Source organism: Neofelis nebulosa, chromosome 6, assembly GCF_028018385.1.
Source record: "Neofelis nebulosa isolate mNeoNeb1 chromosome 6, mNeoNeb1.pri, whole genome shotgun sequence".
In the NCBI taxonomy this organism is placed as follows: Eukaryota; Metazoa; Chordata; class Mammalia; order Carnivora; family Felidae; genus Neofelis; species Neofelis nebulosa.
Window position 1 is genome coordinate 10,473,630 of NC_080787.1, and position 16,757 is coordinate 10,490,386.

The window sequence follows — 16,757 nt, forward strand, 5'->3', positions numbered from 1 at the left end:
TGAAATTCAGAAGTCTTGAAACTGTGGCACAGGAATTTGTGTGATGTAGAGCAAGTGTTGAGCCTGGTGTTCTCAGTTCTCACACATGTCTCATATGACTTGTTGCACCGGCTGGGCCATTCTGTCACGGGTCTACTTCTCTATCTTCACATCACCCTTTGCCTTCGTGTTCTGCAGTGCCTGAGGCTGATTTCCCACGACAGTTCCCTAGGAACTTTACCAGCGAGTACCCCCATATCACCCCTCCTGCTTTCAAGGACATGTAAGATCAACCAGTGTAATGCCTGGAAATAACAGTCAAAAATGAATCTCTTAAAATAAGAGAAGTGAAGTGGAAAAGATGGAGGCGGCAGGCATTGGTCCCCTATTTTTATGTTGGAGCAAAGCCACACTGGTGCTCGACCTGATTTCAAGGTAATGTTCCCCACGGCAAACTGCATTCAGCAAACTAAAATAATGGAAACCCTTTCCCAACCCCCAGGGGGAGAAATGACATCATTGACTATGCTCTCAACGTTAATTATTTTCCACATGCATATATGCTTAATTTCTTGGGGTCTGCTACGGCTTGTCCTCTATCTAGGAAATGCTGGTGTTTAAAACATTTACAGAGATCACAAAACGGCAACAGCAAACCCTCATAACAAGAGCCAACTCCTTATTAAAAATTTATTTATTTATTTATTCCTGAAAGGGTAGGGGGAGGGACAGAGAGAGACAGAGAGAGAGAAAGAATCCCAAGCAGGCTCCCCAATGTCAGCTCGGAGCCAGACATGGGGCTTGAACTCATGAACTGTGAGATCCTGACCTGACCTGAAATCAAGAGTCAGACGTTTAACCGACTGAGCCACCCGAGAGCCACCCTGATAATCACTGTATGTATGAACTTTAAATAACTTCACTCTCATCTTATCTGTGAGGAAAACTGAAGTTGAGTGACCGCAGTAGTTAAGGCCACACTAGTTGCTAGCAAAGATACATTCTGAAATCTTAGTAGCTAAAACAATAGAAGTTTCTCTTCTATACAACAGTCCAAAGAGAGTGCTAAGTGGATAATCTTCCTTGCAGTGATTTTAGACTCAAGATTTGTATTGTTATAGCTACATTCTCTTTTTTTTTAATATATGAAATTTATTGTCAAATTGGTTTCCATACAACACCCAGTGCTCATCCCAAAAGATGCCCTCTTCAATACCCATCACCTACCCCCCATCAACCCTCAGTTTGTTCTCAGCTTTTAAGAGTCTCTTATGCTTTGGCTCTCTCCCACTCTAACCCCCTTTTCTTTTCCCCCTGGATCCTGAGAAACTAAACAGCTACATTCTCTTCAAGACGGCTTACAAAGTCACTGTGGAAGAGGAAAATCACAGCACCCTAGAAATGATACTCTTCGCTCCCACGTACTGTCCATTAGTGAGAATCAGTCCTACGGCTTTGTCTAGAAGCAAGGAAGATTGGAAAATTGAGACCATAGCATAGAAGCCTCTGCCCGGAAGTATGTTCATACTACGGATGGGGTACACAAATCTTTGATAGACAGTTGGCAATTTCTGCTAGAGAAGGCAGTGAAGCTGGCATTTGAACTCATCTTTGGCTCCAGATGTGAGTTCCTAGCCACACTGTCATACTTTTGAAAGTATGGCTTATGCTTTACTGGCTCCTTCACTGCCCTGCATGAAAGTCTTTATGGCTGTGACTATACATAGCAGAGTGAAATTATAATAATATTTTAAGGCGTTCTGAAAAAAAAAATCCCCATTACTTCCTGAAATTCTGCCAGCAAAGTAATCTTGAGAATTTCCATTGTGGGGTAGGGTAGGCATGTTCTAAGATCTGAATGAGTGTCACAAAAAAGATACGATTTTCAACATTCAAAGGACACAAGTTTCAGCACCTTCCCTGTAATATTCCAGTATAGAAAAAAATCTAAATGTACAGTTTGCCAAATCAATTATTATTCAATGGTGCTTTATCTCTTTGCCATATCAATCTTATTTGATGGAGTCATATGGGCCTTAGAATAGAACTGTTTTTCTTATTATCAGCTTTTCTAATATAAAATTTCACAAAGCCAAGTTCCGTATAAAATTTAATGTTGGAGGGAACTGCCCTCTACCAATAAGCTTTTATCGGTCATGTCTAAGCATACCAGAATAAAGAAAACTACTTGTCTCCTGCTGTTCAACAGCAATGGAGAACTATAGAAACTCTAAAGTTAAAAAACTAGACACAAATGGAAGAGACAATATTACCCTCCTCCATTACATTCTTTAACCAAAACACCCTGGCAGGATTTGCTATAGACGTTGCCAAGCAAGTTGAGCTGAGCCTCTCTGAAACTGTACACAAAACAAAATTGCTATATAGTTCTTTAATTCAGCAAATTTAATTCTACATATGTTTATTTAACAATGCAGCTGAACTCAGTATGTTGGCAGATCGGACTAGCTGACTGACAGTCTGCACTGGAAATAAACCGTAAGACTGCTGTCTTGCTATTTCCAACCTTTCTTCCTATTAATGACCACGTAATTATAATTTCTGAATCAAATGCACCAATGATCTACACTTATTTTTAATTCAGATGAAAAGGTCAAAAGTAAGGCCTGTAAATAACGATTAATATTGTTTTCCTAAAATGTCAAAAAGGGAGAAAAACACAACAAAACTATAAGCAGAAAATTAGCCTTTTCAACGACTGACATTAATATCAGTTCTTTTCAACAAACGTTTATTGAGCACTAACCATGTGCTATGCGTTGTGATAGCATCCCACAAGAACGATTCATATGCGCTTTTTCTCCTCAAGGTGTTTACAACGTTGTTGGGGGAAATATATGCTTCAATACTTCTAAAAACAAAATATGAGTAGCATCCATTCAAGTAGCTCTTCTTAGAGTTCATCCGTGCCAAATCTGGGAAGAGGTTGTATATTTGTATCATCTTTATGGAGGTCTGAAAGTGAATCACTGAACTTAATCTGCCCCAAAATACACGGAGTCAAGGTGAAGTTCTTTGTTACCCTGATTTATACCCATGAGATGAAGGAAACCTTCCCACGCTGCCACAGGATCTTCTTTCCTACCTATGAGATCACGCAGCCCTACCCACACAAGAGACAGTGACAAATGAGAAGTTCAATCACCACTTTGTTGTAATTATCCTACTGTCCATCACTCCCACTTAAGCCCTGTAGTAAAGCTGGGGTGGAATGCTCGACTCCACAGACGTAGAGGCCCTTCCCTGGCTTTTAAGTTCTCGTCACAAGCAAGTTGCTGAGCCCAAATTAATGAGAAACCCAATGCATGAAAGCAGTTTTATAAGATGAAGGTGGCTCATCATCCCCTCCCTTCTCCCCCCCTGCCCCCGCCCCCCGCAAAAAAAGTCAGGCCAAACTCTGTGGCTTTTACCATGTAGACAAGGGATCAAGGAAGAACATTAGCAGCAGGGATGTCTGCCTACCACATGGAGGCAAGACAGGATGACGATCACGGGCACCACTTTTCGCAGAGCTATCCCCCACTACAAAATGGGCCCCGTCTGTGTTTCAGAATCTGGCCAAAGTGGCAATTCCTGTGTGTGTTTGGGTAAACAGAAGGAATGTGAGGAGGACTAAGGAACGGGTCAATGGGGAAGAGACAGCTTTCCTAAAATTCAAGTTCTGCTATTCTCTATCTCTAGAAAATGTTGCTGAGAAAAACTTCAATAACCAGCTGCTTTAAAAATATTAATTTGCGGGGCGCCTGGGTGGCTCAGTCGGTTGAACGGCCGACCTCGACTCAGGTCATGATCTCATGGCTCGTGAGTTCGAGCCCTGCATCGGGCTCTGTGCTGACAGCTCAGAGCCTGGAGCCTGCTTCGGATTCTGGGTCTCCCTCTCTCTCTGCCCCTAACCCACTTGCATTCTGTCTCTCTCTCTCTCTCTCAAAAGTAAATAAACATTAAAAAAAAAAAAAAACAGTAATAATAATTTGCATTTGTTAGAGTGTCATTACAAAATGAGTCCAAAAACAAAGAAAAGATTGAGATATGGTGAACTCGATATACATAGGTTCTCGTTCTTTGGGACAAAACAAAGTAAGGAATTCGTGAAGTGGGTGATTTCTCTCCACCACACATAATGTCATGTTATTACATGACATAAGCTACACTTTAGTCCTTCAACTTACAACAAATTTAGAATAGTACTTAAAAGTACTCTAAATAGGTAACAGACACTTCTAATTTGGGGAAATCTATAAGGTTATATAAAATTCAATACTTGGTCAATACATTTTCAAACAAGTCTAGTAAATGTAACACATAAACCTTGCCCAAGTGGTAACTAAAGCCGTTGCTTTAAAAGCCAGCCTAGGGGCGCCTGGGTGGCGCAGTCGGTTAAGCGTCCGACTTCAGCCAGGTCACGATCTCGCGGTCCGTGAGTTCCAGCCCCGCGTCAGGCTCTGGGCTGATGGCTCGGAGCCTGGAGCCTGTTTCCGATTCTGTGTCTCCCTCTCTCTCTGCCCCTCCCCCGTTCATGCTCTGTCTCTCTCTGTCCCAAAAATAAATAAAAAACGTTGAAAAAAAAATTAAAAAAAAAATAAAAATAAAAATAAAAGCCAGCCTATGAAATTATGACATTGCATGTAACTTATGAACAATTTCTCATAGGTTCATTTTGCTTTGTTTCCTTCCAGAAGTATTACTACACTTCCTTTTGAACAGCCTTACATAGACCTTCCATTTTTAAAGGCCTATTGCTGCCTTGGGATATAACTAATAAACAAACAAAAATTTTAAGAGAGTGACATCACCACACCCGGGTGGCTCAGTCGTTTCAGCCTCTAACTCTTGATTTCGGCTCAGGTCATGATCGCATGGTTCCTGGGTTCGAGTCTCGTGTTGGGCTCTGTGCTGATGGCATGGAGCTTGGTTGGGATTCTCTGTCTCCCTCTCTCTCTGCCCCTCCCTGCTCATTCTTTCTCTCTCATTCAAAAATAAATAAGTAAACATTAAAAAAAAAAAGGGAGAGAGAGAGTGATGTCACCAAGGTGGTAGAATAGGAGACTCCCCCCATCCTTCACCCCTCACAAAGAACAACAATTAGGTGGCTATTCACCAACAAAAACAGCCCTGGAAGATCTTACGAATCCACTTGCAAAGCTTCAGTAACACAATGGAAGAAACATCTTGAGAATAACTGCACAAAAAAAACCAGGGGAAATGGTCTCATTTTGCCAGCATCATCCTATCCCCTAGGCCTGCACCATTCAGCACCAAGAGAGAACTCCCCAGCCTGAGACAGTTTTCCTCAACAGGAAAAGGAGAGAGGGGTGAGCAACAAGCTTCCTCAGCCTTTCGGGGCACTGCGTGAAGGACCGCTTTGGTTTCAGCCCACGCAGAGACCAGGGCAGCTGAAACATCTAGAGATGACCAGAACGAGAAGGAACAGGTACTACCAAGAGCATCCACACAGTAGGAGTGACCACGGTTCCCAGGGGCCTTCACCACTGAGGACCTCAACAGCCCTTGTAAACAACCGTGAACCCTAAGAGCTTGTATCACTGACGGCTTTGTCCCAGTCCTCAGCAGACTGCTCCACAGAGGACCCCAGCAGCTCTCACCACTGAGGAAACTAATGGCCGGCACGGTCACCATGAGCCCCTGCAGCTCTTGCCACTACAGCTCACAGAAGGAAGTCTGGAAAATTCACAAGTATGGGGAGATTGAACAACATGCTCCTAAACAATTGGGTGGACAAAGAAGAAATCAACAAATTGTCAACGCCTTGAGACAAACGAAAATGGAAATACAACACACAAAACTCATGGGCTGCAGCAAAAGCAGTTCTCAGAGGGAAGTTCATAATGATAGATACCTACAGTAAGAAAAAAGAAAGAACTCAAATAAACAACCTGTCTTTATACCACTAGAAGCCAGAAAAAAAAAAAAAAAGAGCAATCTAAACTCAAAGTTAGTTTCAAGACAGAAATAAAGATTAGAGCAGAAATAAATGAAATAGAGACTAGAATGACCATAGAAAAGATCAGTGAAATGAAGAGGGTTTTTTTCAAATATAAACAAAATTAATAAAGATTTAGCTAGAATAACTAAGGGAACAAAAGAAGATTCAAATCAAATCAGACATGAAAGATGAGACGCTATATAACATATACCACAAAAACACAAAGGATCATGACACTATTATGAATGATTATACACCAACAAATTTGACAACCTAGAAGAAACAGAGAAATTCTTAGAAACACACGGCCTACTAAGACTGAATCAAAAGAGATAGAAAATTTGAACAGAGCAATAATGACTAAGAAATAAAATCAGTAATAAAAAACCCGCCCAACAGAGAAAAAGCCAGGACTAGATGGTTTCACTGGTGAATTCTACTGACCATTTAAAGAAGAATTAATACCATTCCTACTCTAACTTCTAAAAAATTGAAGAGGAAGGAATAGTTCCAAACTCACTCTACAAGGCCAGCATCACCCTGATTACCAAAACCAGACACTACAAGAAAAGAAAATTACAGGCCAGTATTCCTAATGAACATAGATTCAAAAATATTCAACAAAATACCAGCAAACTGAATTCAATGGCACATGAAAAGAATCATATACCATGATCGAGTTGAATTTATCCCTGGGATGCAAGGATGATTCAATGTATGCTAACCAATAAATGTGATACAGCACATTAAAAAAAGGAAAAATATAAACCATACAATCATCTTGATACAAAAAGAAGCATTTCACAAAATTCACCACCTTTTATGACAAAAAAAAACCCTCTTAATAAGTTAACGTATGGAAGGAAGGTCCCTCAATATAATAAAAGTCATATATAACAAGCCCATATCATACTCAATGGCGAAAAGCTGAAAGCTTGTCCTCTAAGATAAGAAACAAGATAATAGTGCCTGCTCTTGTCACTTGTATTAAGTAGTAAAAGTCTCAGCCAGAGTAATTAGGCAAGAAAAAAAAAAAGCATCCAAATTAGAAAGGAAAAAGAAATACTGTCTCTATTTGTAGATGACATGATCTTATATATAGAAAACCATAAAGATGTTATCAAAAACTGTTACCATTAACAAATATAAAACAAGTGATAGGCTATAAAGTCAACATACAACAACCAATTGCATTCCTATACCCTAACAACAAACTTCCCAAAAAAGACATTAAGAAAACAATCCCGGGGCGCCTGGGTGGCTCAGTCAGTTGGGCATTCAACTTCAGCTCAGGTCATGATCTTGTGGTTCATGAGTTCCAGCGCCACATCAGGCTCTGTGCTGACAGCTCGGAGCCTGGAGCCTGCTTCAGAATCTGTGACTCCGTCTCTCTCTCTGTCCCCTCCCCAGCTCATGCTCTGTCTCTGTCTCTCAAAAACTAAATAAATGTTAAAAAAAATTAAAAAAAAAAAAAAAGAAAACAATCCCATTGGGGCACCTGAATGGGGTAGTTGGTTGAGCATCCAACTCAGTTTCAGCTCAGGTCATGACCACACAGTCGGGATTGAGCTCTGCATCTGATTCTGTGCTGGGCATGAAGACTGCTTGGAGTTTTTCTCTTCCTCTCTTTCTCCGCCCCTCCCCCACACATGTGAGTGCACTCTCTCACTCTCTCTCTTTCTCAAAATAAATAAATAAATACATACATACATACATACATACATACAATTTAAAAAAACAATCCCATTTACAATTACATAGGCAAGAATAAAATAATTAGAAATAAATTTAACAAGGAAGTGAAAGATCTGCACGCTGAGAACTATAAAATCTTGATGAAAGAAATCAAAGAAGACACAAATAAATGCAAAGATATCCTGTGCCCATAGATTAGAACTGATACTGTTAAAATACTCATTCTATCCAAAGTGATTTAGACATTCAATGCAATGCCAATCAACATTCCGGTGGCATTTCTCACAGAAAAGACACCAAATAGCTAAAGCCACTTTGAACAAGAATAATAAAGCTGGAGGCATCTGAAGTCATAATTTCTAACTTCAAACTATATTGCAAAGCTATAGTAACCAAAACCATATAGTGTTGGCAAAACACACACACACACACACACACACACACAGCAATGGAACACAATGGAGAACCCAGAAAGAAACCCACGCATAAAAAGTCAACTAATTTTTGATAAAAGTGCAAAGAATACACAATGGGGAAAGAAGAGTCTTTTCAATAAATAGTGTTGGGAAAAAACTGGATATCCACATGCAAAATAATTAAATTATATTACACCAAACACAATAATCAACTCAAAAAATTCCTAGAAGAAAACACAGAGGAAAGAACTCTTGAATATTGGTGTTAGCAATAATTTTTTAAATAGATAACAGAAGCAAATAATAAATAAGTTGGACTACTTTAAATAAAAATGCCTTGCATAGCAAAGCAATTAATCAACAAAATAAAAAGGCAAGCTATGGAATGGGAAGAAATATTTGCAAACCACATATTTAATAACGGGTTAACATCAAATCCCACCATTTGCAACAGCATGAATGAATATGAAAGATGCTATGCTAGGTGAAATAAACCAGACACAGAGAGACAACTATCCAATTACCTCACTTGTATGTGGAATCTTTAAATTTTTTTAATATTTATTTATTTTTTGAGAGACAGAGACAGAGTGCGAGCTGGGGAGGGGGAGAGAGAGAGGGGGAGACATAGATTCTGAAGCAGGCTCCAGGCTCTGAGCTGTGACCCTAATGCTGGGCTTGAACCCACAGACTGCGAGACCATGACCTGAGCCGAGATGAAGAGTGGGACGCTTAACCGACTGAGCCACCCAGGCACTCCTAACTAGAAGAACGTTTTCATTCAGAAAATCAAACGATTCACCCATGTCTTTCTTTTCTGAAGACAAGAACTCCATTTTGCAACGTACTCCATTTCGCTTTGCAGAACTTGGAATAGAATTTTGCCATCCTGGCATCAGGCGCTTCATCCGTTTCATCCACCATCTTGTGAATTTCACAAAACAATTGCCAGAACGTTCATCGCCATGTAGTCTGTTTTTAAGATCTGGCCAGACTACTTTCAACAGACTTAGGCTCTACGTGCCGAGTGAGAAATACTGGAGGAGGGGTCATCACCGCTACGTTTGGATGGTGGACTATAAAAGAATGGTCTCGGGGCGCCTGGGTGGCGCAGTCGGTTAAGCGTCCGACTTCAGCCAGGTCACGATCTCGCGGTCCGTGAGTTCGAGCCCCGCGTCAGGCTCTGGGCCGATGGCTCGGAGCCTGGAGCCTGTTTCCGATTCTGTGTCTCCCTCTCTCTCTGCCCCTCCCCCGTTCATGCTCTGTCTCTCTCTGTCCCAAAAATAAATAAAAAACGTTGAAAAAAAAATTTAAAAAAAAAATAAATAAATAAAAAAAATAAATAAAAGAATGGTCTCTCAGCCAAAGAGAGAGGGGAAAATGAAAAAAGGAAGCACACCTTCTGACCACCTGATAGAGTGATAGAATGCCATCCCTCTAGCCTCCAGAATGCATCCCATAAATCATACTATGAGAAGGTTATTTAATTTTTTTTCCACTGCGTCAGACATTTTTCCCCTGCACTCAAATCCCGCCAGGCCTGTTGTGCCAAACACTCCCAGGAGACACACGGGGTGACACCGTGCGTTTTCGCAACTGCGGGGAGGCAGCACAATCCTCAGCTTTAATGCAGGGCCCGTCTCCGCGCCCCAGGGCTCTGCTTCTTTGTCGATATTCTCAATGGCACAGCCCTGAATGTTACTTAGTGCTTAATGAAAAAACAGATTGCTCTGCCTAGCATCTAATAGTTGTTAATATCCTAATAACATTAATGTATGCAATATTGAGCTGACTTGTGAGGCTGACAAGAGCCTACGTGTGTGGAAATGTAATTACAGTGGAAGTTTAATGGTAAATCACTGCAGTTTCTCTCTTCCTTAATAAACTGTGAGGTACTACCGAATAAAACAGAAGCAATTAGGGGAATCAACAGGATCTTGAGCTGAGGGACAGGAGGGAACGGAAGAAATAGAACCGCTGCACCCCCAAGGTAGCTTGCATAAAACGCTGCCATTTAACAGCTGCTGAGCTTGGGTCCGTCCCCTTGCCCACCCGCCTCGAATACAGCAGTTTGATTTCTCATCAGAGGTACCTTATTTTCAACCGTGCTCAAGGACCTTAGCTATCCAGACAGCTCATTAAATTCCATCTATTATTTCTGTATTCCCCTCGTATCTATTGAAAGTGGTTATTTGTAAAACACTAACATTTTAGTTCGTTTTATTTAAAAGCAAGAAACCCCTTATTCCCGGGATCTTCCAGCTGTGACTGTTAGATGGACAGACCAGGACACAGACGGTGCAATGAATCTAGGACAGCACATGGCACAGGTTAGGGACCCTGCTGCCCAGCAGGGAATCACAAAGGATTTAGAGAGTGATGGACCGGAGTTCATAGCTCGGCTCCAGGGCTTTAGAGCTGGGCTACTTTGGACAAGTTGCTTCAATCACTTTGATACCCCGTTTCCTGATTTATAACATGAAAATATCAGGTAATAATATTGACTTCAGGGGCACCTGGGTGGCTCAGTCCGTTAAGCGTCTGACTCTTGATCTCGGCTCAGGTCATGATCTCGCGGTTTGTGGGATCGAACCCCAAGTAGGGATGTGTGCTGACAGTGCAGAGCCTGTTTGGGATTCTCTCTTTTCCCTCTCTCTGCCCCTCCCCTGCTCACACACGCGTGCGTGCTCTCTCTCTCTCTTGCTCTCTCTCAAAATAAATAAATGAGCATTTCAAAAAATAATATCTTCATAAGGTTGCTATGAGGAACAAATTAAATAATGTACTAAACGTCTGACCTGGTACAGCTCCTGCCACTTCTAATGCACTCAATATATATTATTAATAGTTCATTATTATATCATCAACCGTGGTATATATGTGTGTACCACCACCCTGCAGCCTCAACATGTTTGCTAGACCTTGTTCCTGCAGCGAGACTAAGTGATGGAATCATTACAGCATCTGGACAGACAGGATTATTGTAATTATACTGTCTAACCCTATTATAGGACACAGGAGGAAACGCAGTTGATCTGAATTCATACATCTAATCATTAACTGGTCAGATACAAGCCCAACACCAGGCTCTGAAACAGGCACTCAAAATACAAATATAAATAGAACACAGTCCCTATTCCCCCGACATCCACCATCCTCCTATTGAACCAGACAGCTTGGAGGCAAATGAGAAATGCACCAGCCCATGCAAGTTGCTATTGACCCTCAAACCGCAAAGAGAGAGAACGTACCTCTCCGGCTGACAGTCTGAGAAGGTGTTTAGAGAAGATGACGTGTGCTCTGTTGTCAGAGTCCACATACGACGGAAACTTGAAGAAGAAAAAAAAATCAGAGTACAGAAAAACAAATAGGACTATGCGCGAATATCATCAGTCATTAAGGAAATGCAGATTCAAACCCCAGCCAGATACCGCTACATCACAATTGGAATGGCTAAAATACAAAATAAAAACAAACAACTACAATTCCAACCACTGGAGAGGATGTGGAGGAACTAGATGGCTCATACACTGTTGGTGGGAATGCGAAATGGTATAGGTACTTTTAACACCCGCTTGTCAGTTTCTTATAAAGTTAAACATCCATTGAACAAATGATACAATCTTTCTCCTAGGTATACACCCGAGTGAAATTTTTTAAATTAGGTTTACATAAAAACCTCTTCATGAGCATTTAGAGTCTCTTGGGGCACCTGGTGGCTCAGTTGATTAAGCATCCGACTTTGGACCAGTCATGATCTCACGGTTCATGGGTTCAAGCCCCATGTCAGGCTCTGTGCTGACAGCTCAGAGTCTGGAACCTGCTTCGGATCCTGGGTCTCCCACTCTCTCTGCCCCTCCCCACTCACACTTGGTTTCTCTCTCTCTCTCTCTCTCTCAAAAATAAACATTAAAAAAATAACCTCCCCAAACTGGAAACATCCCAAATGCCACCTCTCACCCCCACAATGAATGAATCGATAAACATACCATGGTACATCCTTACTACGCAGCAGTAAAAAGGAACAAATCATGGATACATGTTAATAATGTGACTGAATCTCAAATGCATTATGTTCTGTGAAAGGAGGCAGGCTTAATACACTAATAACTTATGATTCCATTTGTGTGGCATTTTGGACAAGGGAAAACCATAGAGAAAGAATACAAAATCACCAGTTTCTACGGGGTCAGAGGAGGCGAACTTTAAAGGGGCAGGAAGGACACTGTGGAGTACTGGGGCAGTTCTGGATCTTGCCTGTGGTGGTAGTTACCAGACTTCAAGTATCATCAAACTTTACTCTAAAAGGGACAGATTTTACTGTATGTGCATTATACCTTATTTTTCAGAAGGGCCCAAACGCACGATGTTCAAAGACCTGGAAATATAAATATTTTTTTAATGTTTTTTTATTTATTTTTGAGACAGAGAGAGACACAGCATGGACAGGGGAGGGGCAGAGAGAGAGAGGGAGACACAGAATCCAAAGCAGGCTCCAGGCTCCGAGCTATCAGCACAGAGCCCGATGCGGGGCTCGAACTCACAAGCTGTGAGATCATGACCTGAGCCAAAGTCAGACGCTTAACCGACTGAGCCACCCAGGCGCCCCCCAAAGACCTGAAAATATAAAGCAGGGCAGCAAACTCAGGTTTTGCAAGTATGACAAGGGAATCGGGGGGTATCACATAGCTATTGCTTTGCTAGCCACCTGGCACGTGGTAGAGATCCGAATACCATATGTAGCGTGAATGAACGGTGTCGAAAGACTGGAAATAGATAGGAGCCAACTTGCCTCCAATCATCGAATCATTGACCAAGCCCACACGCTTACATTTGGCTCAGCCGTCTAATGAATATCTCTGTCGAATACATTATTTAGTGAGTCCTGTCTTCAAGGAAGGAAGAAAATGTAATAAGATGAGGTGTATAAGGGCAGCCACGGACACCAGTTCCTTATAATCTATGCCGTCACACACAGCAGCCCTGGGGGTGTTTGCTGGGGAGACGGTTCTCTGTGTTCACGTCTCCAGGTGTCAGAGAGAACTTCGCTAAGGACAAACAGAAGTAACAGCAGGAACCCAGAATCCAAGGGCTGAAAATGAGAGCTATGCAATTCCATGGGTTTTATGCCATTAGGCCCACCTCAGTCAAATATTTTTTCAACAGTTTTTCCATATATATTTAGGCAGCCATCCATGGGTACATGATACTCCAGGGTAATGTGTGAGAAGATAAGGTAATACAAAATTATTTTCATAGGAGTAAAACATCACCTCACACACGGGTCATAATCGGAAGTCAACGTCGTAACTCAGGACAGACAGAGAAACACCTGGTGAGTGTAGAACCTCGTGGAGCTATGCACCCAAGTGCTGGGAAAAGGCTGGAATTAAGGGAATGAATGCAGGGAAGGGAGAGCTGTGCCTTAACAGTGTATGGTGGGATTGTTACCATATCTATTACTTCCGGAGCAGGAGGCATTTTGAGCGGTCTACTCACCATCCTTAATTAATCATCCCAGAATGCCTGACCTGCAAAGAAATATTAGCCTCTTGGAAACAATGACTTTAGAAGGTGAAGATGAGCCAGAGAGTCTAATGTCCACAAAAAGAACTCTTTTGACCATTTCAATACCGTGGTGCTCTACTCTGAAAGGATGGGTGTTCAACAACATGCAGCTCTCTTTCTAGAACGGGAACGACTTGGAGGTGTTTTGTGGGGCTTTTTGTTTTTGTTTTTGGTGGTTTTTTTTTTTTTTTTTTTTTACATTTTTTGAAATAATACTTCTAGATAAAGGGCCAGATGGTATTAGGAGGAGGGAAGAGAGTCAGAAACAGGAAATTCGGTGTCAGGGCAAGAAAGGACGTGTAGAGAAAAGTTTAGAGAAGTTACTCTGTGCATCCACCGAGAATCCACACGATGGGGTTTTATCTCGACCGAGTCTTTTGAGATTCATCTGTCACTAGACAGTACTAAGCACGCTGTCTTTAAAAGAAATCTTTGTTCGGATTCCCCCCTGACAGGAAAAAGCTTCTGGGTTCACTCAACCCTATCTTTATCCTTTACAAAGGAAAACTATAGAGAGAATGGCTTTACTCCCAAGGGCTTTCCCAGGACTTCTTATTTAACTAGCTCGTCTAACCAGAGAAGTGTTCACACTCCCTCCATTCACCTGCTACAGGCCTCACACAACAAAAAAGCTTTTATTTTCTTTCCTTTGGGGTTCCTCAAAGTCTAGGTGCCCCAGAGAACAATCCTTTGAAACGAGGTGACCTAGGTGATTGATAAAAGGGCTGGAACGTTCCAAAAGTTCCAGTGGTTATTGCTTGTTTTCCTCAACCCCACAATAGCGGAGAATACATGACCCAGATTCACATCATCAGAAGAAGAGATTTCCAATCCTGTATCGAAACACAAAAGAAATGGCAATAGTTCTCACATTACATTTAATCGCAGAGAGCCTCTCACACCCATGGTATATGGAATGCTGACCGGCCCTTGCTTCAAAGCATCCAGATCATTGTACAAAAATCAGCATGTGATTCACTCTAAGGCGTTCCGGAAGAGAATATTCAATCTCAAAATCCAATAGCCCCGGTCAACTTCTTACAGTATTCCACAGTTGAATTTTCTGATTTTTACCTCTAATCTCATGTTTATGCTCTGGATTATAATTTCATACACTGTACTGCAAAACTGCAGAACTTTTCCCAAGAAATATTGCTGGGCTTGGAATAAAAATGATCGCTTCTCATTGTAATGAGTGCACCACTGCTCATCTCCTGTGTCTCAGGTACGACCCTCAGTTGCAGGCAACACAAAGTGGTCCTGGGTTATTTAAATAGAAATGTATTTATCGGAGGGGTGCCTGGGTGGCTCAGTCTGTTAAGCGTCGGACTGTTGATGTCGGCTCAGGTCATGATCTCGAGGTTCATGAGTTCAAGCCCTTTGTCAGTCTCTGTGCTGACAGCATGGAGCCTGTTTGGGATTCTCTCTCTCTCTCCCCCTCTCTCTGCCCCTTCCCTGCTTGTGCGCGTGCTCTCTCTCTCTCAAAATAAATAAACTTAAATAAAAAGAAACGTACTTATTGGAAATACGATGGGTCCACAGAATCTGCACGAGGGTGGAAAATCAGCCTCAGGAAGCACACCAGAAGTGAAGGAATTTGGTAAAGAAGCAAGAAACAAAACAATTGCCTCGTGGCAGAAATGCCCAACTGAGACGTTACCTTAGGTCCCACAGAACACGGACGGGGCTGGACACCACACCCTCACCGCTCACAGCGAGAGCTATGAATGCATCTTCAGTCTCCCTGTCTTTGCACCTTCTGCTCCAGATTAAAATTCAGAGGCTGAAACATCTAACTGGCCAAAACCAGGTCGTGTCCTGGTATGTGCAGACTGCCGATTACTCGCACAAACCCACTCTACGAGTCGTTGTTACGACTAGAACACCTTTCTTTAAAAAGTCTTCTTTAAAAATTTAAAAATAAATATGGGGCGCCTGGGTGGCGCAGTCGGTTAAGCATCCGACTTCAGCCAGGTCACGATCTCACGGTCCGTGAGTTCGAGCCCCGCGTCAGGCTCTGGGCTGATGGCTCAGAGCCTGGAGCCTGTTTCAGATTCTGTGTCTCCCTCTCTCTCTGTCCCTCCCCCGTTCATGCTCTGTCTCTCTCTGTCCCAAAAAATAAATAAAACGTTGAAAAAAAAAAATTAAAAAAAAATAAAAATAAAAATAAATAAATAAATAAATAAATAAATAAAGGGGACACCTGGGTGGCTCATTCGGCTGAGCATCCGACTTTGGCTCAGGTCATGATCTCACGGCTCGTGAGTTCGAGCCCTGCGTCGGGCTCTGTGCCGACAGCTCAGAGCCTGGAGCCTGCTTCGGATTCTGTGTCTCCCTCTCTGCTCCACCCCTGTTCACACTCTCTCTCTCTCTCTCTCTCTCTCTCTCTCTCTCTCCTCTCTCTCTCTCAAAAACAAATAAGAATTAAAAACAAAAAATAAGGTCTTCTTGGCAATAAAAGTCTGAAACTCCAAAGGAGGGAAAATACCTTCTTTATGTCACTACATACGACAAAGCAGTAGCCCAAATATCCACAGAGAACCATAGGATAATAGCAGAAAAATGAGCGCTGACCATTGATATGCCTCTGCTCCTCTCTTGACATTAATTTTGGCTCAAGTTTGCTCACGTTTGGTTACGCCACAAACTCCTAGGACACTCACCAGAACCAACAAAGAGCTATTTCTCCCCAGTGTGGTTATTTCTTGATTACAGGGAGCGGCGGCGGCCTGGGAACAGGTGGCTTCCTTCAATCAGCTGAGTTCCTGAGAGATGAGAGGGGAGGCAGGTCTTGCAAGATCTGTCGCCGTCTGGCAGTGGCTCAGACATCCCAAGATTTTCTGTCACTTTCTGGAAAGAAGGGGACATTTCAGAAACTACAAAGCTTCTCTCAGCTTTGATTTGGTGCACAGCTCACAACAGCTGTAAAAGTTGAAAAGTTGAATCTTGGGGGATGGGTGGGGAAGAAGGTCAAGTCTGATTATAATGTGGTTTTGCTAGAGTGTATTGTTTTCAGAAGAGGGAAAAACTACTGGGTATGAATATGCAGAGAGTGAAAAATGAAAAAAAAAACCCCAAGATGTTAGTTTTATTTCAAGCTGTAGACACGGAGCCCACAATCCCAATTACATATA

The 16,757-nt window shown here is 42.1% G+C and overlaps 1 long non-coding RNA gene across 1 annotated transcript in view; it reads right to left on the minus strand.

Annotated features, from left to right (window-relative positions):
• Positions 1-16,757, minus strand: part of LOC131513709 (uncharacterized) — a 157,546-nt gene that overhangs the window by 57,530 nt on the left and 83,259 nt on the right. The window contains exon 11 of the long non-coding RNA XR_009262735.1: positions 16,287-16,473. This is a non-coding gene — a long non-coding RNA (uncharacterized LOC131513709). The remainder of the gene's footprint in view (positions 1-16,286; positions 16,474-16,757) is intronic.